This window comes from Lissotriton helveticus, chromosome 3_1 (assembly GCF_964261635.1).
Source record: "Lissotriton helveticus chromosome 3_1, aLisHel1.1, whole genome shotgun sequence".
Classification (NCBI taxonomy): Eukaryota; Metazoa; Chordata; class Amphibia; order Caudata; family Salamandridae; genus Lissotriton; species Lissotriton helveticus.
Genome location: NC_136061.1, coordinates 1,878,889,727 through 1,878,912,081, shown reverse-complemented (window position 1 = coordinate 1,878,912,081; position 22,355 = coordinate 1,878,889,727). Strand labels below are relative to the sequence as shown.

General features: G+C 43.8%; 1 protein-coding gene across 1 annotated transcript in view; it reads left to right on the top strand.

Moving 5' to 3' along the window:
* LOC144823935 (sperm-specific sodium:proton exchanger-like) overlaps window positions 1-22,355 on the top strand; it is a 5,382,759-nt gene that overhangs the window by 3,685,835 nt on the left and 1,674,569 nt on the right. The window lies entirely within an intron of this gene.

Sequence of the window (22,355 nt, the reverse complement as noted above, 5' to 3'; positions counted from 1 at the left end):
GTTACTCCTAGCTCCAATGACCACCAGGTGAAGTCCCGTGGGGAGGTCTTGTTGCTAAAGACCAGTGCATCCGACTTGTTGGGGTTGAGTTTCAGGCAGTTGCCATGTATCTAGTCTGCTACCATGGTCATGCAGTGGTTGAAGTTTGTTCTGGTGTTGGATGTCTTTCCCGTCAGGGAGAGGATGAATTGGGAGTCATGGTTGTAGGAGATGATGGTAATGTCTTGTGATCGAATGATGTTGGTGAGCAGTGTCATGAATACGTTGAAAAGGGTGGGGCAGAGGGACAATCACTGTGAGACTCCCTATATCAGACTCTTGGTCCCTGATGTGAAAGGTGGCAGTTTGGCTTTTTGGGTTCCTTCCATGAGGAAGCTGCAGACCTACTTGAGTGCAGATCTCTTCATGCCAATCTTGTATATTCTCTGATGAGTATGTTGTGGGAGACAGTGTTGAAGCCTGGGAGAGGTCAAGCAGGATCAGAGCAACTATTTCTCCGTGGTATAGGGTCATTTAAATGCCCTTGATGAGTGATGTTTCAATGCTGTGGTTCTTTCTGAATCCTGATTGGGTGTTGTCTAGAAACTAGTGCAGCTTGAGGTGGGTTGTGAGTTGTTTGTTGATGTCCTTCTCAATCCCTTTGGCTGGATTGGGCAGCAGGGAGATAGGACAAGTTGTTCAGTTTATTGGGATCAGCTGGAGGCTTCTTGAGTAGGGCTTTGATTTCAGAAAACTTCCATTGATCTGGGTAAATGGCAGACATGATGGAGATGTTGATGATGTGGGTCAGGGTGGTGCTGATTGGTGATGTTCCCAGGTTGTAGATGTGGTGGGGGCAGGTGTCCATTGGGGCCCAAGAGTGGAGGTCCACATGATTGCAACTGTTTCTGGTGAGGTTTGTCTGTTCGGTCAGGTGGCCATCTTGGTTGGTGGTGGGCAGGTTGGCGATGAGTACTCTGAGGTCAGGTTGGTGTGCAGAGTTCCTGTAGAAGTTTGGAATTTTGATGTGGAGGAAGTTGGATAGGTTGTTGCAGAGTTGTTGGAAGGTAAGGATGCTGTTGACTGTGGCTGAGGGCGAGGTGCTTTACAATCCAGAGGTTCTCTGTGCAGCTGTTGGAGCTTCTTTTGTCAAGTCAAGTCAAGTCAAATAGGCTTTATTTCGACATAAAAAATATCTTAAAAAGCGTACATACATAGTAAAATCAGTTTAAAACATTACTAGATAAAAAGCATAAAAGAAACCCTTAAAAATAGGCCGAAAACAGACCATAAGTTAAGATCATGATTAAACAATTTGCCTAAGACTTTTTGACCGTATTCGCCATGCCCAACCTAGGAATTTTGAGGTGGCGCATGCGAAGAATGAACGAGTGTCTGTACGTAATATTCGTAGTGCCACGTTACAATGTCTGGTGCCCATGGTGAGACACATTGGTTTCATCCATTTTGTACGTGGAACCTTGTAGGCAGGGCACTCGAATAACAGATGAGGGACAGATTCACGACACTGAGGGCAGAATGGACACCATGGCGCAGTCTGGTATGGAATTTTCCAATGGCATGTGAGCTCCATTACAGGGAGAAGACCTACTCTAAATTTAAAATACAAGGATCTTTCCCATGGGGCAGAAATAATGTCCAGATACAATTCTCTAATGGGGACATCTTTAAACTCCACAAAGTTTCTGGTCGACTTACAGGTCGTTAAGGAAGAGTTTCTTTTGTTAGCCACCCATGACCAATAAAGTTGTTTTAACATGGATTTAGGCGGGGCTGAATGTTGGTGCCATGCTTCTTCCAGCCCCAAATTTGTCAGAAGAGCCTTAATGTCCCTTAGCCATTTTACTTTTGCCCAGCCTGTGGAATTGATTATCTCCCGTAGGCCATCCGCATAACTTGAGAGCTCTGGCACTTTCCAGATGCGGGCCCACAGTAACAAGGGGCGCAATTTTGCTTGATCTTCAATTGCCCGGCAGCCCATGTCCAGTTGCAAAGGTAAAATTGGTACAGAAGGGCCGAGAGGCATTAGGCTTCTCAGAAAGGCATTCTCGGCTCGGGTTAGCTCTTTCATGTTTGACATCCCCCAAAGCTCTGCCCCATAAAGAGCTGCACTCACTCCTCTGGCCGAGTAAATATCCATTACTGCTGCTATTGGTCTTGTAGATGCTGCTCTCTGCTCTTTCAACAGGGCCCCAGTCACTCTTTTCAGGCTCAACAACATTTTGGTCAGATGACAGTCCCATTTCATAGAATCCGCCAAGCGGATGCCCAGGTAGTCAAATATCTTGGTTCTTTCCAATGCAACGGACCCCAATGTTGGGGGGGGACCAAGCTTTTGTGGGGGGTTCAAAATGAGATACTTGGTTTTGTCTGTATTAATACAGAGACCTCTCTGCTTGCAAAAATTGTCAAATCCGGAGAGAAGCTGCTGCAGGCCCATTGGGGATTTTGACAATAGTAAAGTATCGTCAGCAAAAAGCATGGTAGGGATTAAACGACCTGCCAGACGGGGTGCATCTGCTGGTGTCTGGGTCAAGAAGTCCACCACCCCATTTACATATAGGGAGAATAGGGTTGGGGCAAGTACACAGCCTTGCCGCACACCTCTATTCACCTCTATTCTTGAGGTCTTTTGTCCATTTGGCCCCCAGCGTATTTGGGCGTAGTTATTTTCGTGAAACCTCATGATCAGATGGAGCAAGTAGGGTGGCATGCCGAGGTCACACAGCACCTTCCACAAGTTGTTTCTAGGCACCAAGTCAAAAGCCGTCCGGAGGTCGATGAAGGCCAGATATAAGGTACCCTTCCCAATCGTGACGACCTTCCAGTGGATCATGAGCAGCCTTAGCGTTTGTTCTATAGTTCCTGTACCGGCTCTGAACCCGGCCTGAAAGTCCGAGAGTATCTTATTTTCTTCTGCCCACTGCTGAACCCTAGATAGGAGGACCTTACCCGCCACTTTTTGGGAGCAATCTATTAAGCTAATCGGTCTATAATTAGCTGGGTCATCTCTTGAGCCCTTCTTGTGCAGAGGGACCACCTCGGCAGCCATCCAAGAAGCAGGAAGGGGGGCGCCTGCCATAGCTGCGTTTAATAGTGATGCAATTAGCGTACCCCATTCGCCTGTGTCCATACGGAAAAGGTCGCCAGGAAGGCCATCGGGTCCAGCTGCTTTGCGGGGGACCAAGGATTTTATGGCAGTTTCAGCCTCTTTCCTGGAGAATAAACTCTCCTCGTAGCTGCCATCACCTCGATGGATCTGTGGTAGTGGAAAGTCCATCGAATCTACAGCAGATGCTGTATACAGTTTTGAAAAGTGTGAATACCACAGATCTTCGGTTATATTGCATGTAATGACAGTGTCCAAAGGTCTGTTTTTCTTTCGTAACAAGTCCCAAAATCCTTTTGCATTTTTTTCTGCGCTAGCTACACGAAGTTCCTGCCAGAAGGCGTCTTCCCAGTCTCTCCTGGCTGCCTTTAATGCAAGTTTATAGGACTTGCGCTTGGTAACTATTGCTGATGCGTCACCACTCTTTACTGCCAAAATTAGGGCTCTCTTTCCAGCTCGGCACGCATAAGAGTACCAGCCTAGTTTACCCTGTCGTTTATCGTTGTTTTTGTTTCCCTTGGTGTTTGTTTTGACCATGAACAAGTCCCCTATCGATGTCGAGACCTCGCTAAACATAGCTGAAACCTTGTGCGGGCTTGGAGGATGACTTTCCAGAATTTCAGAAGCTGCAGTAATAACGGCTCTGATGCAGGATAGTTTTTCTTCGTCAATAGCCACTTTGTCCCATTTTAAACGTCTGAGGCAATTTGAGGGGACCACCCCCCCCGATGACCTCAGCTTAGATGCGTCAGGAGCTCCAGGGAGTGAGCCGCTGTCCCTCCACCAATGTAATAAGGATAATGAAAGTGCATTATGATCACTTTCCGAGGAGGGCAGGACTATCATGTCCTCCATGTGCGCCCACAAAGGAAAGTTTAAAAGAATGTAATCAATCCTAGATGAGTGACCCACCCTATTGTACGTATGTGCCCCCTGTAGATCTGACCGTGTTCTCCCATTGGCTGCTCTCAAGCCATACTCTAGTGTGAGGGAATTCAGTTGGACGATTTTGGAAGTCCATCTTTTGACAATTGGAAGATCAAGGGACGGAACGCCTCTCCTTGAATCTTCGTCGTACAGATCCAAAGATTCGTCGGCCATCAAGGGCTCAAATGTACAGTTGAAGTCCCCCATCACCAAAATTAGAGAGTCTCCACGGCACTCCCCCAAGGCTGCTTCCAAAGCCATGAGGGTTGGTGATGAGGCCCTCCCTGAAACCCCTCGTGTATAAATGTTGAAAATCTCCAGCTTCTCAACTTTATTTGGGCATTTTACTGTAAGCCACATCAAATCTGGTGATTTTTGGGGATGATGGAATACTCCCCATCCTAATGATATGTCAACCCAGACTAGGAGACCTCCAAATGGACGTCCTCTTCCTGATACTGGGATACCTGCCGGGACAGAGAAGGTAGCATGTCCTACCCTATGCCTTGGTTCCACACACCATGTTTCTTGGAATGCGCAGACTGCGTGGGGCTCAATGAGCGCCACCCAGTCCGGGATATCCAACTTATTATTTAAGCCTGCCACATTCCAACTAATAACATTCAGGGTAGGGTGAATCGGAGATCCAACACATCCAACCTTCCCACCCGGGGCCCCCGGGATTTCTACTCCTTCCGTAGGCTCAGTAAACTCAGTCCAACAACCTAAGACGGGGGGGTGAGGGAGGAGGGCGTGGGTTGGGACACAGGGGGGTTAACTAATATCGGGGAGACCCTCCCATCCGTACGTGGAACACTAACCTTAGGTTTAGGTGAAGGGGCGTTCAACACCACTTGTTCGCCAAGTCACCAACCCCATCCCTGGGGTGGGGCCGCTTGGATCGGCGTCCATGCCCTAGCTCTAACATCCAGGGCTGGGTAATGGGGGTACCATGCGCCTCTACCCCCATCCGGAATAAACTTCTTAAACCCAGATGACGGGGGGGGATGATAAAAGTACCCCAGGTCCCTAGTTTGAATGTCGCAGAAGTTGTAATGCGACTGCTGGCTGCAAATCATACCTGCTGCTGTAGGATCATTAAAATTAATCAACACACAGTCCCCAGTTAAATCTTTGTATCTATTGCCAATCCACCCCACACGACGAACATAGGCTATTCTGCCATCAATATGCCCTGGGAGGGGTCTATTTGCTTTAAGCCAGGAGAGGGTCTTGTGTTTGAGATCAGAGTACACCTCACAAGAACCCTCCTCAAGCTCCGGGACCCCCGTGAGGATTACCACATACGGTTTACACCCAGGGGGGAGACTAGCATTGGGTGTGTAAGATTTTGCCCTGCCTGATGATATTTTAGCTTGAGATTTGACTAAGGGTTTGGGCGCAGCCTGGCTGCCAGAAGTGCGAGAGGATGGAGTTATATTTCTATTCGGCGTAGTTGGTACATTTCCTGCTACTTTAGCGGTTGACGCTATAGGCGCAGCCTGACTACCAGAAGCGCGAATGGGTGGAGTTAAATTTCCATTCGGCGTAGTTAGGGCATTTTCTGCTACTTTAGGGGTTGACGCTATGGGCTTAGGATTAGGAGCAAAGTTAACCTTTGGGGCCTTTGGCGCTTGGGTTTCAGGTTTTTTCCTTTGGGGGCCCGAACTGGGTCTGAAGATAGGGGTTTGTGGTGCAGGGCTGGTTCCAGTATTAGGTTGTGGTGCCTGTGGGGCCTCCCCAGGTACAGGCACATTTTGACGAGACATTGGCTCCGAGGATACAGGGGTAACAGCGCCGCTCCTTGACCCTCCGTTGTCTTCGCCGTGCAGCTTGGAATGAAATTTAACCAGTGATTTCACAGCGTAAAAATTATCCAACATTGATTGCTCAAGGGTGGCTAATTTTCGTGTGAGACTGTCGATCTTCTCTGCAAGGGGCATCACCACAGACCTAATTATGCTCTCAACATCTAGGGGTGGGGTGGCGATCTCAGTATGCACAGCCTGGGGAACTGAAGTGGTGCTAAAAGACGCTGACGGGCCTGATATGCCTAGCGGGCGAGCAGGACCCTTGGGTAAAGTGGCTTTAGTGTGGATGATAGTAGTTTTTGGGTGTAGGATGTGGTTTGAGAAGGTACCCCCTTTAGGCACATTGTGCCTGCTTACTTTACTGTATGGCTTTTGAGAGCCCCCCCTGCGAGGACTAACAGGACGCTTTCTCTTCCTGTGTGCAACTAGTCCTAGTGCTGGTTTCCCTAGTGTAGTATTTTCTGAAGCCACTACTAGGGAGGTACTAGCTTCAATAGGTGCGGCTATGGGGGAAGATTTGGAGCTTCGTTGGGCGTGACAGAAGGACTTTGGTCATTGTTGATCTCAAGGTCTAGCTCGTGATTTTGGGCCCCCAGCAAGGGATCAATTGGGTCAGGTGAATTTGGGTGTGTTGGGTCGTGAGCAATGTCTAATGCAATGGTCGTTAACCTATCTAGGCTTGCCCTAATCCGACTCACCCTCTCATCAATGTCCGGAGTGTCAGTTACCACCAAGGGTGTAGTTGGCGCAATTACAGGACTAGGAATTAGGGCAAGAGCGCCCAGGGATGAGCGCTTGTGTGGTAGGCCCTCAAAGTCCAGGGAAAGTCTCCGTTCGGTTAGAATTATCTCCTTTTCTACAATGAAGACAGGCCGAGTTATAAATTGATCCATTGTGCCTATAACTACGTTTCCCGCAGCTTTCCTAGAGTTACTTGCTCTGGTACCTGAGGCCATGCTCCCGCTGCTCCCGTGCTCGTTTGGTTGAGCCAAGAGATATGGCCCGGCCCGGCCTCTTCTGGCCCCTGATGGCCAAAGATGGTCCCGCCCTTGTCCCGGGCTTCTCCCGCGATGCTCCCGCGTGCTCCCGCACAGCGGGGGAGGGGCGTATCTTTGTGTGGCCGTGAAGCGAGAGGTGGGAGGGGCAACAGGTCAGCTGGTGTGCCGGCGAGCAGGGGCTCCTGGTTAGGAGAGTCCCTGCAGCGTCGCTGGTGGTGCGAGCTGAGTCCCTGCTCCCTCAAGTCCTCCAGTAGGCTGTGAGCAAACGTGCTCCCAACAGCCACACGAGGCCAGAACTGCGACGCGGCACCCGCGGAGCGGGTGCGGCTAGTTGTGTCAGAAAACGGCTACCGCAGTAGCTGCAGCAACAACAGGACAACGCCGGTAAGCCCTCGGCGTGTTAGTATCCCACTGGAGTGAGGAGTTCCACTGTTTTTCACCCTCTGAGCGAGGGGTGGGAGGGGCAACAGGTCAGCTGGTGTGCCGGCGAGCAGGGGCTCCTGGTTAGGAGAGTCCCTGCAGCGGCGCTGGTGGTGCGAGCTGAGTCCCTGCTCCCTCAAGTCCTCCAGTAGGCTGTGAGCAAACGTGCTCCCAACAGCCACACGAGCCCAGAACTGCGACGCGGCACCCGCGGAGCGGGTGCGGCTAGTTGTGTCAGAAAACGGCTACCGCAGTAGCTGCAGCAACAACAGGACAACGCCGGTAAGCCCTCGGCGTGTTAGTATCTTTTGATGCTGTCCACTTGCGTTTTTTTCTTGGTGTCTCTTATTTACTGGTGATAGCGTCTACAGGCTGCCTTTTAGGTGATTTTGTCAGAGGTGTTGTGGCTGGCTCTCCATTTCCTTTCTAGTTTTTTCCAGTCTTGTTTGGTGTCTCAGAGGTCTTCTGTTTACAAGATGGCCTGCTTGCTTGATCTACTTAGTTTGTTTGGTTTGATGGGTGAAAGGGAGTCTTGATCCAAATATTGAAGTTGTTGATGTCCTTGTTGAGGTTGTCTTTGTGTCTGGGTTGATCTGTGCCAAGGGAGCTGAGCCAGTATGCTTCTGTGATTTTGCCCAACTGCGCCTTGGCATGCTGACACTGGTGTGGTGTTGACTTAAGGTATGTTGGTTTGGAAGTGGATAATGGAGTGGTCGGTCCATGTTAGCGGCGTGTTAGATGCTGTCACTGGTGATGACAATGGGGTCCAGTGTGTAATATAATCATATATCATACGCTCTTATATAGCGCCTTATCACTGTAAGGTCTCAAGGCGCTTGCTTTGGGAACCCGTCCTGGTCTTTCCCTGCGAGATTACCCATACTGGGCATCCCCAAGGTGAAGACCAGGAGATTAAGCAAGCTATTGCCCAGAGTTGCAGAGTGTGAACCGATGATTCGAGTAGGCACCGAGGCGAGAATTATCAAGTCCGTGGACATTATGAGCTCAAGACCCTGCCGCGTCGGGAATTGAACCCTGGTCCCGGGTCTGACCTCTGCATCAGGGTCTGCCTCCTCTAACCAGTGAGCCCTACTTCTCCACGTGTGCCCTGCAGAGTGTGCTGCTTCTGAAATGAGCTGGTGAGTCCAATGTTGTCCAGGCTTTCGATGAGTGCTGTGAAGCAGGGGTATTTTCTGTCATCCAGTTGGAGGTTGAGGTAGCTGAGTAGTATGTAGGCTCTGGAGTCAATGGTGAGTGTGGCAAAAAAGTCAGTGATGAGGTTGGGAAAGTTGACTCACGGTCTGGGTGGTTGATGAGCAAGGGTTCCTTTCAAGGTGAATTTTTTGGACAGTTGCAGCTTGAAGTGCTGGTGTTCAATGAATGGGGTGATGTTCTCTGTGGATGTAGTACATTTGATGAATTCCTTAAAGATGATAGCGAGTCCTCCCACTGGCTTGTGATAGCAGTCCTCTCAAGCAATCTTGTAGCTGTCTGGGTTAACTGTGACGATTTCGGGACCCGATGTGGGATTGAGCCAGGTTTCAGTGATGAAGAGGATGTCTGGTGCGTCACTGCTGAACTGGTCCCATATTTTAGTAGAATGTTTGCTGACTGACTTTGTGTTAAGAAGCATGCATGCAAGTAGGTGTTGACATGCAGGTTTGCTGTGGAGTGATGTTGAGTAGACATTGTTGGGGATTTTGTTGGTGTCTGCTTGAAGTGTGTGGGTAGGTGGCTGCAGAGGTCCAGGAGTGGACAGGTACAGATGCCGCTTGCATTTAGTGGCAAAAAAACGATGGATTTAGGCCCAGATCCTTGTACTGGGGTGAATGTATGACATTGTTCCACATTCTGTCCATCAACTGTGTTTTTTGCATTTAGCACACCAGCATCATGACCACTGCACAGTCGCACAGCTGCTGCCATTAAGTAGGTCTTGGAAGGGAGGGAAGAGGGAAGGAAGAGCATGGGAGGGCGGTGGGTAGGACTGGATTTAATGGGAAGAAGAGATGGGAAAGCCGCAGGAGCCGGTAAGGAGTGAGAGAGGAGGGAGGCTTTAAATGCCTGGGAAGGGGTAGGGGGACTGCAGGGAGTGCAGTGTAACAGAGGCCTGAGCATGGAAAGGGAAGAAGCTTGGCCCAAAGGGCTTAACTGGTCAGAGAAGCAGTCACATGTAAGTGGTTGGGGGGCTGGGCCTAGGCTACATTTAAAACTTCTGTAACATTTCCTTCTTCTCCTTCGGAATTCATAAAAGACTAATAGGGTATATGAGTACTTTTCCTATGCTCCAAAAAATGAACTGCCTTACTACCACCCTTCCTCGGCATTGAAGGAAGTGACCCAACTAGGGTCAACCGGGTCACTCTCGACCTCCTCTTGCCTTCCAGTAATGAAGTGTTGCTGACGCAGTAGAGAGTACACGCAAACTAGTTTATTTACAAAGTACACTGCAGTGGAGTCCAATCTGACCAGCCTCCTATGATGGCTGACGAGGGACTGGCTCTAAGAAGCATACCGTTACATTATGTAGGTTGTGGACCACACAAAGACCCGCCTATTAAGGAAAAGTACTGGTAGCTGTCGAAATACAATGGGGGAACAGAACATAAGTTTCAATTCCCCAGCCTGGTCGAAGCTATCTACTATATAGGATGGGAGAAGGCCTCTATGTACCAGAAAAGGCATGTGTTAATGAGGAAGTTTCAACATTGGAGAAAAGAAACTTACCAAGGACCATTTCTCGTAAATGAGCAAGTAACAGTTTCGATTTTAATACTTAATGGCAGCTTTGAGAACTAAAATGGTGGCACTGATGTCAACCTAACTAACACAACATCTGCATCTACTGGTTGCGTCTACACACAATATACAAATATTATGTATTAGCTATATAAATGCTAACATAATATTGGGTAACATACAATTAAGATGACAATGTTACATTTCAAATCGATCAGACCCTCCTTTTAGCATTATATGCTATTGCGGACACCTTTATTCTTGCTATCAGGTAAGGGTCTTTACAATTCTAACAGAGTAAAGGGAAATATATTTATACAGATGAAAATATGTCAGGTACGAATATATATAAATAGACATGGTCATCATTAAAAAAAGATGAATAAATATTAGTAGTACAAGTAACATCAGGAACGGAACCTGCAAGGGAAATAGTGGAACCAAAAACTCCTTCATCTAACTGCATGATAGTATCAAGCTCTTTTTGAAGCACTATAGTTTCATTTGTATCATGAACCAAAATTCTTTTGGGAGTGAGATAAGTAGCACAATATGAGCAACATAAGGGAAGACACTGAATCAAAACACTGCAGCAAGCTGAAAGGACAATGAAATATATCGGGGGTGGGTAGAATTTGCGTAGTCGCGTTACACAAAGTTTCACGAAATGGTAACAAATCTCCACGAGCTACGCAGAATTCTGCGAGCACGCGGAATTGCTTGTTCCACACATTCGTGATGCGTTTTTCCTGTTCGGGGACGCTGTTTGCGTGCTTGGGGGGCAAATATCTCGCAAACTTGCGCATGCGGTCTTGTCCCGCCCGCTCTCAATGCGAGTTTCCTGGTTGCGGATGTACGATTGCACTTTTGAATGATGTGTTCGCGATCGCACATTCTCGCGGGATCGCGCAGCCAGCTATCAAAATCTCATGGCGCACGCAAGCGTATAGGAAAACTCGTTGGGGAACGCATGGATCCTGGTAAGTCACACCCACGTGCGCTAACACGTATTTTGAAAGTGCGAACAAGGAAAAAATTTCGCTATGCCACGAATCGCGGGACGCAGAATAGCCAAATTCCGCAAGCAGAGCGGAATTTACCGCCCAGGCCTATTTTCGAGAATCTAACCCCAGCCACCGAACAAAGACCAGCTCTCATTTCCGCTTTCCATCCCTTTAACATTTTCTAACATTTCTAAAATATGTTGTGTAATATTCTTTTCCATATTTTTGATACCGACCAGACACTGCTCTCCTATTATTGCGCATGCACCATTGTTTTTGGCTAAAATAAAATCGACTGCATATCTCGTTTTTTCGGAGTATATGCGCATACTTTCCAACTGAGTAGTGATGTCCCATAAAGATGCCACTGTAGAAATAGATAAAATGTGCAACTTACACCCAAAATACTCTGTAGCTCGTTCACCCCTGGCCATGGCGTTACCACCAAATGTGATAATAGAGGAAAGGATATATCCAAAGGTGATACCATTTCTATAATTATTAACTACCAAATCAATAACTCTCTCACAAAATTCCTTGGTCAATGTTCTTTTTACCCATCTTATATTTGGTATGCTATACCTGCAAGATACCCCAAGAGGTAACACTATTCCCAAAGCCACATCCTCTGTACCATGGTACATATTAGAATACGTACCATTTGATACAAAATAAAAGCCTGGATGTGAAGAGTGGACCGTGATAATCTAATTGAGCATATCTAGTATTCACTCCCTTCATACTAGTATCATCCTTTCTCCCTAAACACATTACATTTTTGTACACTACTTCTTCAGAACAATTGAGATAGAAATAAGTATCAGTACTATTTATTACAGGGCAGCATGCAGGATAAATATCTGACTCTTGAGTGACAGTCAGATCTTCGTAGTGCCAACCTGTCAGGGTGATATTTCTTTTACCAAGGTGTAAATCACCACAATACATTTCGGGCATGCATCCAGGGTACCCTGTTCCCCTCGGCTTTCTGTAGTATGAGCAAGGTCTAGGAAATCCCAGGCCAAATTCACCCTTCATCTCTATGAATTGGGGAGGACGAACATATGTATAATTCACCAATCAAAGGGGATAAGCGGTCCATAAACTTGTAACAGAATCAGTGGGATAACAAGCTGTGTTGTCCCCAAAGAATTTTTTATGTGTGTCTAAGACAATTTTGCTACACATGGCTCTTTTGCTCCAAACTGAAGCAGCAGCCTGATATAAGACACATGATGAGGTAACTCCAGAACTCTCCAATGTCCAGAACAGCCCCCTCCCACCAACAAGAACAATATAACTACAGCCCAAAATATTTTCTTTTTGAGTAACCATTCAAAACCAACCAGCCCCTGGCGCAGGGCAACAAGAAACTGTTCATATTCTGTAAGAGGACGACCAAACAGATACATGTTTACCAAGATTTCTCAAATCAAATCACCAAATTATGATGAAGCCAATGATGGAAAGGACACAAAAAACAAAAAGAAAAATGTCAAAAAAAGACTCAGGGTCCATTCTAAGCCTCCCTAGCAGGCTTCTATTGTCCAATCCTCGGTGGTGCTATTGAGCACGTCTCTGTGGAGCCACACTGTTGCAGCCCATCTGCAAATATTCACTGTTCTCAGGATAGGATACTCTCCCTCCTCGGAAAATACCCTCAGCTTATCCTGTCCTGCGTCACAAGCAGTGCACCAAATCTTCCAATCCCTAGTCTAATGGGAAAATGTAGAAACAAGGGGCATTGGGACTACTCTTATCAAATGAAATCCATCCCTAACTACACTCACTTCTCTTCTGGTGCACTATCCTTCCGTCCTGGATGCAAATTATACCTTTCTACTCCAGGCACTGTCTCATCTGGGAGAAGAATCTTAAATTCAGGGGGTGCTGGGGACTGAAACTCAGGCTCCTGTGAATCAGATGAAGTAGAAACCTTTGCAGCCCTAATTTCTGGGGGGGAACTGCCACATTCAGAATGGCATCATTTTCTTCCTCTGTCTGTGTCCAAACTAGTTGGGACTTTCTCTGCCTCCTGGTCTCCGATGCCCTCACGCACCCAGGTGTAGTAGGGAAGGGCTATTGGCACACGTCTGCAGTGGGGATCATGAATCCAGTGCTTCCGGCCCTCAACTCTTACGGCTGTCCTCGTTGTGAGGAGAACCAGATAGGGTCCCTTCCATCTAGGCTCCAAACTGTCTCGTCTCTGGAAGCTTTTCACAAGGATATAGTCGCCAGGCTGAATGGTGTGCTCGGGCCCTTCAGGTGCCGAAGGTAAAACCTTGTTTATCTGTTGGTGAATAGAACGCAAGCTTTTACTGAGTTCAAACAAATAATTGACCAGTAAAGGTTAATCTATCTCAGAAAACTACTTTGTTGTAGGGATCCCCACATATTTGCTGGAGAGCCAAAAATCAACTCTTAGGGTCATAATCTTTTTCTAGAATGGGCTGTCATTCTGGTGGACAACAGAGCAAGGGGTAAGGCATCTGGCCGCTGCAACACAGTACTTTCCTTAATTTTTGCCAATTTTAGCTTGAGAGTACCATTGTTCTTCTCAACGAAACCTGCTGACTGAGGGTGATTGGCTGCATGGAATTTTAGCTTCATGTTCAAACCATCGCACACCAGTTGGTTCACCATTGCATTGAAGTGACTTCCGTTGTGACTTCAAATCAAAAGGGGCAAGCAGTAGCGCGGGAAAGCCTCCTTAATGAGAGCCTTTGCCGTTGCCATGGCAGTTTTTTCCTTTGATGGGTAAGCCTCAATCTATTTACTAAAGGCACATACTACCACTAACACATATTTCAAATAATTAACTTGCAGTAGCTCCATGTAATCCTTCAGGAGTACCTCAAAAGGGAAAGAAGGGGGTTCAAAATTACTATAAGGTGTAGGGGTACCGTTCCCAGGATTGTGTTTCAAACAAATCATACAGTGTTTCATCAGATGAGCAGCAACTTTTGAAATATTGTCATTTTGCCACACAAGATTTAACGATTTACAAATGCACTTGGCGCTAATATGTGCCGGAGGATGTACAGGAAGTACATATGCATCTGGTAGCATCCATCTCTGTTTCCCAGATTTATCAGTCCAAAATCCTATATCATCTAGACGCCCTGTACTCTCCTGCCACACTGCCAACTCCTCTACTGTTGCCTCACTCTGGATTTCTCCAACACTGCAGCGAATTCTCAAACATAACAACATCTGGTACCCATCTAGGAGGACCTGCCACAAACATTTTCGTTGTTCTCAACCTGGCTGTCTCTTTCGCTGTCTGATCTGCAAAAGCATTTCCCCTCCCGCATCATCAGTAATTGCTTTATGAGCACTGCATTTTACTATTGCCAGTCATTCGGGAAGAGACAAAGCAATCAGAAGTATCTCTATCAATGGACCATGCTGAATTTTGGTCCCATGTGAAGTCAAAAATCCTCTCTCTGCCCAGAGGCGTCCAAAATTATGGGCCACCCCAAAGGCATACTGGCTGTCAGTATAAATATTGACAGCCAGTCCTTCACTAAAATCACATGCTTGTAAAAGAGTTATTAACTCTGCAGCTTGCGATGCTTGATGAGGAACACGTGACGTCTCAACTACAGTGCGCAGCGTGGTGATAGCATGCGCCGCTGTAGTTGTGCCATCTGACAATTTGAAAAAAGAGCCATCGACATATAATTACCCTTGAGGATTAGATAAGGGAACATCAGTTAGGTCTAACAATTCCTTCCTCTCCTCCTCGATACGAAATAGACAATCATGGACATCCTTGTTCTCTTCTTCCAAAGGGAGGGGTAGTAACATGGCAGGATTCAGTGTAGCACATCTTTTGATAGCAATATGAGGTGCAAACAATGTTAATTCATAACCAGTAGGACAAGCACTGATAAGGTGCTGCGTCTTTGTTCTAATCAAAAGTACATTCACAGCATGCGGTACCCTTTCTGTGAGATCATGATTGATAACAAGCCCTGCCGATTGTCCAATAGAGACCGCCACAGCCGCCGCAGCTCTTAAACAACTCAGAAGGGCCCTGGCGACATGGTCAAGCGTAGCAGAAAAGTACGCACACGGCCTCTGCTTACCTCCAAAGGCTTGTTTTAACACCGAAAGAGCACATCCAGCCATTTTGTGTACGTACAACACGAAAAGCTTTTTATAATCAGCTATACCAAGCACAGGTGCAGAACAAAGCACAACTTGTAATTGGTCAAAAGCATGCTGACATTCATGCATCCAAGGCAAATGTTCATGCACATGTTTAGTTGTTAGGCAAAGCAGAGGCTGTGTTAATAAAGAATAAGCAGGTATCCAGTCCCGACAATGCGAGGTAATGCCTATTAAACGTTGCACATCCCTCTGAGTCACAGGGACAGGCCTCTTAACAATGGCATCAACTCGCTCAGGTGTTAGCCTCCGACCCTCCTTCAACAACAGGTGACCTAAATAGGTGACCTGTTGTGGACAATATTATAATTTGGAAAGGGACACTTTATGTCTATTTTTCACCAAATGCATTAACAATTGTACTGTGGCATCCCTACAACTCTCTTCGGTATCGGAGGCTATTAAAAGATCCTCCACGTATTGCAATAATACATTAGCTGCAAGAAGAGGGAGAGAGTCCGATTGACTTTTTAAAGCTTGGCTATAAGTACTAGGACTTTCAGTATACCCCTGAGGAACTCTACAGAATTGCAAACCTCTGCCGGCTGAAGCAAAGCCAAATAAATACCGGCTGTCAGGATGGACAGGAATGCTAAAAAAAGCATTTTTCAAATCAATAATAGAAAAGAATTTAGCTGTAGAAGGAATCATTGTTAAAAGGATGGTAATTTTCAGGGACTACAAGAAACTGAGAAACAACTATGCTGTTTATTTCCCGCAGATCAATCACAAAATGATAGACATCAGGATGTGCATCAGGGGAATCCACATGTGCCTTTTTAAGGAATGTCTGACATAATATCGACGTCAAAAATATCGACATAAAAAATATTGGAGGAGAAATATCGATGTCAAGAATATCGAAGTCCTATCTACTTTATGAAAAGTACAAACAAATTTAAAAAAAGATAATGGCCTTTAAAAATATTGTTGTTAAAAATATTGTTTTTTTAAATGTTTAAAAACAATGTAAAATTAAATAAATATTACATATATTTAGAATAAACATAGCTAAAAATATGTTAAAAATTATAAGTAATACATATAATGTAAAAAATAAAATAAACATATACATATAACATATAATATCCAACACTCCTCACTTCCATACGAAGAGATTACTCAGACACTCGTGTATGCTTTAAAGTAGTCAATTTAATGACAATGGCAATCTGACGCATTTCGGCTTTACACCTTGCTCACGGCAATAAGATTTACAAAGCATTACTCCATATTTAAATACATGTTTAAAAAGTGAAAAAAGACTTCACCACCACCATCTGACTTGGGTAGTAAAAGTGTCGGTCATCTTAACATGATCATATACAATACTTTATCAGGCAGCATTTAATTAGCCGCATCAGTGATGTTACAATTCAAAGATGTGCAGTGATTTCATCAATACACAAATTTCTCCGTGCGGGTCAATGAATGTTCAATGTATAATACCATGGGAATATAAAATTTATAGGAAAACTTTTATAAAATAAAATAAATGTCTGTTTTTATATATTCCTACTATTAACCATTGTGAAATGCATCACTACAGTCTCGCCCCAGTGGGCAATTATAAACAATCTACCACCCATAAGCTGTTGGTTAACATTTTTAAAACCAACATTTCTGGTAAATACCAAAGTTACAATATGGTACGCATTTTCAAAAAAACATGTTTGAAACCAAATCAAATACCTATGCATCTTGCATACATTCTGCCCCTCAATATCTAATTACATTTCTAAGGCAAAATGCATGCCCTTACGGGTCACTAATCCCTCTACAATGGCATCAGACATTGAAATTCAACAATACTACCCAAGTGAGTTTAATCACAGAGGAATCCGAGTATTATGCCTACGATAACCTGTATAACAAAGTCAGATGGCTCCTCAATATACCCATGTGATCGAAGGTGATAAAGTGCCTGCACCTCTGTAAAAAAATGACAAAAAATGAAAAATATTACCATTAAAAGCCATCTGAAAGGAATTTACAAGATAAAATTAATTTAAGTATTTAAGTGGATTACCAATTCCTCACTAGAATGTAATCCCTTGGGCATGGGGGTTTCAAAATCAATAATAGACTTAGATTCCAGCTTCCTCAATGTTAACTCGCGGTTTCCACCTCTGACATCAATGTTTAAAGCATCAATTACCATCATTTTCAATAGCTTCTCATTTTGAAAATGGCATTCAAAAAAAGTGGCGTGCCACTGGATAATGTTTGTTATTATGTCTGATAGCACGTACAAAAATTAAACATATACATATAAAATATAATATATATACTTACTTAACAATATTTAATTATTCTAATAAATTATACATTGTTAAAAACATTTTAAAAATTATAAATACATACATACACATACAACAATATTATAAATACAAATATCAAAACTATATATAATAAATTATAAAAAAAGACATTTTAATAAATTATACACTACATTAACTAAAACAGTAAATATTGGATAGCATAGGGATAAAAATTAATATTACAACTCCAGAGGGTGCAACAGTAGAAAGTGTTGGATAGCGTAGGGGTTAAAATTACTATGCCAACTCCAGGGGGCGCAACAGTAGGGAAAGTGTTGGATAGCGTAGGGGTTAAAATTAGTATTCCATCTCCAGAGAGCGCAACAGTAGGGAAAGTGTTGGATAGTGTAGAGGTTAAAATTATCATTCCAACTCCAGAGAGTACAACAGTAGGGAAAGTGTTAGATAGCATAGGGGTTAAAATAATTTACTAACAATTAAAAAAAAAAATTGTATAAATTAATAATTGAAGTATTAAATTGCAATAAAATATTTAGCAATACCAATAGATATTTATGTAAAAATAATTACCAATTAATAATAAATTAACAATTACATTGATGATAAATATAATTGGAAAATAAGTATTAATAATGTATTACCAAATAACAATAATAACAAAAAATCAATACCAAAAAACAATATTATTAAAAAACATCTAACAATTATTTATTAATTAACAATCAAATATTGATAAATACCAATAAATTTTAAATAATCAAATGTAATTACCAATTACAAATTAATGAATAAAATAATTCCCCCAAAAAACAGTACTTATTAAAAAGTTATTACCAATTATTAATTGATTAACAATAAATTAATTATCAATACTCAACACTAAAATAAATAATTACTTAATTACAATTAAATTTATTCCCACCCTATTACCCTTTAACCTCAAAACACACTTCAATAATAAATTAATATACTTAATATAATTACCAATTGATCAATTAATAAAACATTTAACATAAAATTAATTATCAATGTCAATAAATAAAAATTAAATACTTACAATCAAATTAATTCCCACCTCCCATATAAACCCACAACCCGCTACAAAACTAAAACCCAAACTGTATTTAGAAATATTTACTAATTCCTAAAAAGAAATTAATTAATTTACCATAATTAAAATACTTCCCACCCTATTACCCTGTAAACCCACTACGGTACTAAAACTCATAATTTACTTAAAAAAATTATTACTAAGTTCTAAAAATGTAATACATATATTATAAAACCAGTACAATAATTAACAAAAATTATGAAAACAAACATATAAAATACAAAACAAAATACATAACACTAATGTTAATATCGATATTAGTAACATCAATATTTTTGCTATTGATATTAGTAACTTCGATTTTAACAAAAACGATATTTCTTACCTTCAGGTCGATATTCTGGTTGTCGATATTCTTGATTTCGATATTCTGTCCCTACGATATTTCCAACTTGATGTTCTTGTAGGTTGAAATTAAAAACTCGATATTTAGACTGTTTACCCTTTTTAAGAATAGGGAGAATAAGGCAATATCCCTTCGACTGTGAAAGTCCTCACTCCTGGGCAAGGAGACCCATATGATGTAAAAAATGGCGGAACAGATCGGTAACTGATGGGAAAATTTCACCTACCCTCAAGGTTTTTTATTCCCAGTTCTGCATGACCACGTGTATTTAACCTAATTAAATTACACATAATGGATCTCGTGGTGTTTCCACCCACTAGAAACTAACACTTGCTATGTCATTGGTTTTCTTTGAATTGAGCTTTCTTTTCTTTTTCTCTGACTCCTAGATACTGTTTGTGTATTAATGTTATAGGTAGGGGCGTGTATCTAGTTTTGAGTCTTTAAACTAGCCATTGGACCCCCTTTTCAAAATAGTGTGTATTGTTGTCATTCTTTATTGTATGCAGTAGGATTTTTCCTAGGGTCCAGTAACTAACTCTTAAACGCATCGAAAAGGTACAGAGCATGCACTTCACTTCTCTTCCATCGGGTATAGACCCACTGTTCCTGAAAATGAGCCTCTACCCGCTGGTGAACCACATCTCCATTCTGGTTACGCTGCTCTGGGAGAGGAGTTGGCCTAGCGGCTAGGCCGATCGACCTTGAATCTGAGGAACCGGGTTCGAGTCTCAGCAATGACGCTGAATCTCCTGTGATTCTGGGAAAATCACTTAATCTCCCTGTGCCTAACAAAATTAATGTGTCCTCATGTAACGTAACGGGTGCTATGTAAAGCGATCTGATACCTGATACAGGGTCAAGTTTGCACTATATAAATCTCTGTTAAATAAATAAATAAAATACATCTCAGGGTAAAAAACAGGATGCACCTCTCTCATTGGAAATTGGGACACTGTAGTTGGAGTACGATAATGCAATCTTTCTCGATAACTGAGTAACGTCCCAACATTACCCAAAAACTCTACAGGGGCCATACCAGCTGAATATATACACGATCTCGAATGTCATAAATGACTTGAGGTGCTGTGCCTCCAATCCACTGTTCCCATAAGCCAATCAAGGTCGCCAACATATGCTGAAGGGCATTCTGTTGTACAAATGGGTCAAAATCTTTCATCACACTCCATATATCTTCCACACTATAAATCGGATTCCAAACCAATTGTGCTGCCTGATTTGCAATCATCATCTTCTCCTCATCACCCACATCAGACCGAATCAAGGCCCGCCCACCCCGTTCGCTCCCGTGCCGCCGCCCAATCCCCTCCATCTGACCCCGTACTGGTGTTCCAACACTACCCATCACCACAGATGAAAAATGCCAGGAGAAGACACAAGAGGTACAGATGCAGGTGACAGTGTCAGCAATGTCTGTGTGGTGGGTGTAAGAGAAGGAGGAGAATCATGAGGGGAAATAGCAGTCACTGCGGAGGTGCCTGCAGTGACCACACTCGCAGGTTGTGAAACTGTAGGGGAGACAGATAGGGCTGGGGCCAAAGCTTTTGCACCTGCAGAAAAACCAGACGGAGGCGGCGGGGCAACAGAGGACTGTGACGATGGAACAGCAGGATATATTCTCTGAGGGGCATAGGGAGGTGGGGGGATGAGTGTCCAACAAATCCTCCATAAAGGGATCCTCATCCTCTTGAACAACAATAGACTTATTACTTATTAATAGCCTTATTACATTGCAATAAAAACTTCCTATCTGCACACTCAATACCTTTTTCAGTTTGCTCCTTATCATGAGCCACAGCTTTCTGGACCACTGTTTGCATTGCCTTCTTCCAGGACTCCTTCTCAGCAAGTAAACACCTCTGGTTGGCTTCCTTCTGCCATACCTGCAAAGTATCAAACATCGACTGCCTAATTCTTCTACTAAATCATTTTTCTTGTAAATAATTCAATGTTTGTTCATCAAAGGTACCATTCAGTGGCCACTGAAGCTCAGTATTGTTCCTTGTATACTTGTTCCACAATGTATGAAACATAATAGGGCCAATACCATGCTTAACATACATCTCAAAACTCGGATTACCTTCCAGAGGTGCAGGCTACCTTTCCTCCAGCCGATGCTCAGGAGTACAACAGCGGCACCCCAAGCATGACACTTTACTCCAACAAGGCATCTGACACACTCACTCTGCACCTAAATCAACACACACACAATAAAAACACATAAACAAAAGAGATCTCCAAGTCAGCCCCCAGACTGCACCAAGACAAGATAGGCTCTAGCCCCAGGCCTTTTCAATATTAAGCCAAATTCAACAAGCCGCCTGGAAGAACGTTCAAAAACACTCTGTACCACAAGGATCCACAGATCCACCAAGTTAATCAAGTCGGCGTCGCACTCACCCAAAAAATAAAGAAGAACTCAACCAGTGCACACAGGTCAGACAAGATTATTCTCCACTGCCGACTCTTCGAACCAAATGGTCAGATTCAAGGGTTTCGCCTTTTCAGGACCCTAGCCGAGATGACCACTAGACGAGGAGCTGCCCGATCAGACAGGCGGGGCAACTGCAAGAACCAAGTTCTATCATATGGGGATCCCAATCCACCCATCTTACCAGATGCAACCCGACCCCCTCGACCCAGTTACGGGTGGGATGGGTCACCTGGTGGAGTCCCTGTTCGGATGCCAACTGAAGTAAGTGACCCAACTAGGGAAACCCAGGTCCCTCTCAACCTCATCTTGCCTTCCGGTAATGAAGAATCGCTGACGCAGTAAATAATACACGCTAACTAGTTTATTCACAAAGTACATTGCAGTGGAGTCCAATCTGACCAGCCTCCCATGATGGTTGATGAGGGAGTGACTCTAACAAGCATAAAGTTACATTATATAGGTTGCGGAGCCCACAAAGACCTGCTTATTTTGGAAAAGTACTGGTAGCTGTCGTAATACAATGAGGGCATAGAACATAAGTTTCTATTCCGCAGCCTGGTTCAAGCTATCTACTATCCAAGGTCGTCTGGCCTGTTCTCCCTTCTAGACAGGTGGGAAAAGGCCTCTAGGTAATAGAAAAGGCATGCGTTAATAAGCAAGTTTCAACACTGGAGAAACAAAACTTACCAAGGACATTTTTCTCCTAAATGAGCAAGTATCAGTTTTGAATATAATACAAAATGGCATCTACGAGAACTAAAATGGTGGCACAGATGTCAACCTAATTAAGGCAACATCTGCATCTTCTGGTTGTGTCTACACACAATATGCAAATATAATGAATTAGCTATATAAATGCTAACATAATATTGGGTAAAATACAAGTAAGATGACAATGTTATGTTTCAAATCTATCAGCATGGCAAGACAGGGCAGTCTTTTTTTAAAGAAACAGGGTCAGTTTGCACTAAGTTTCAGTG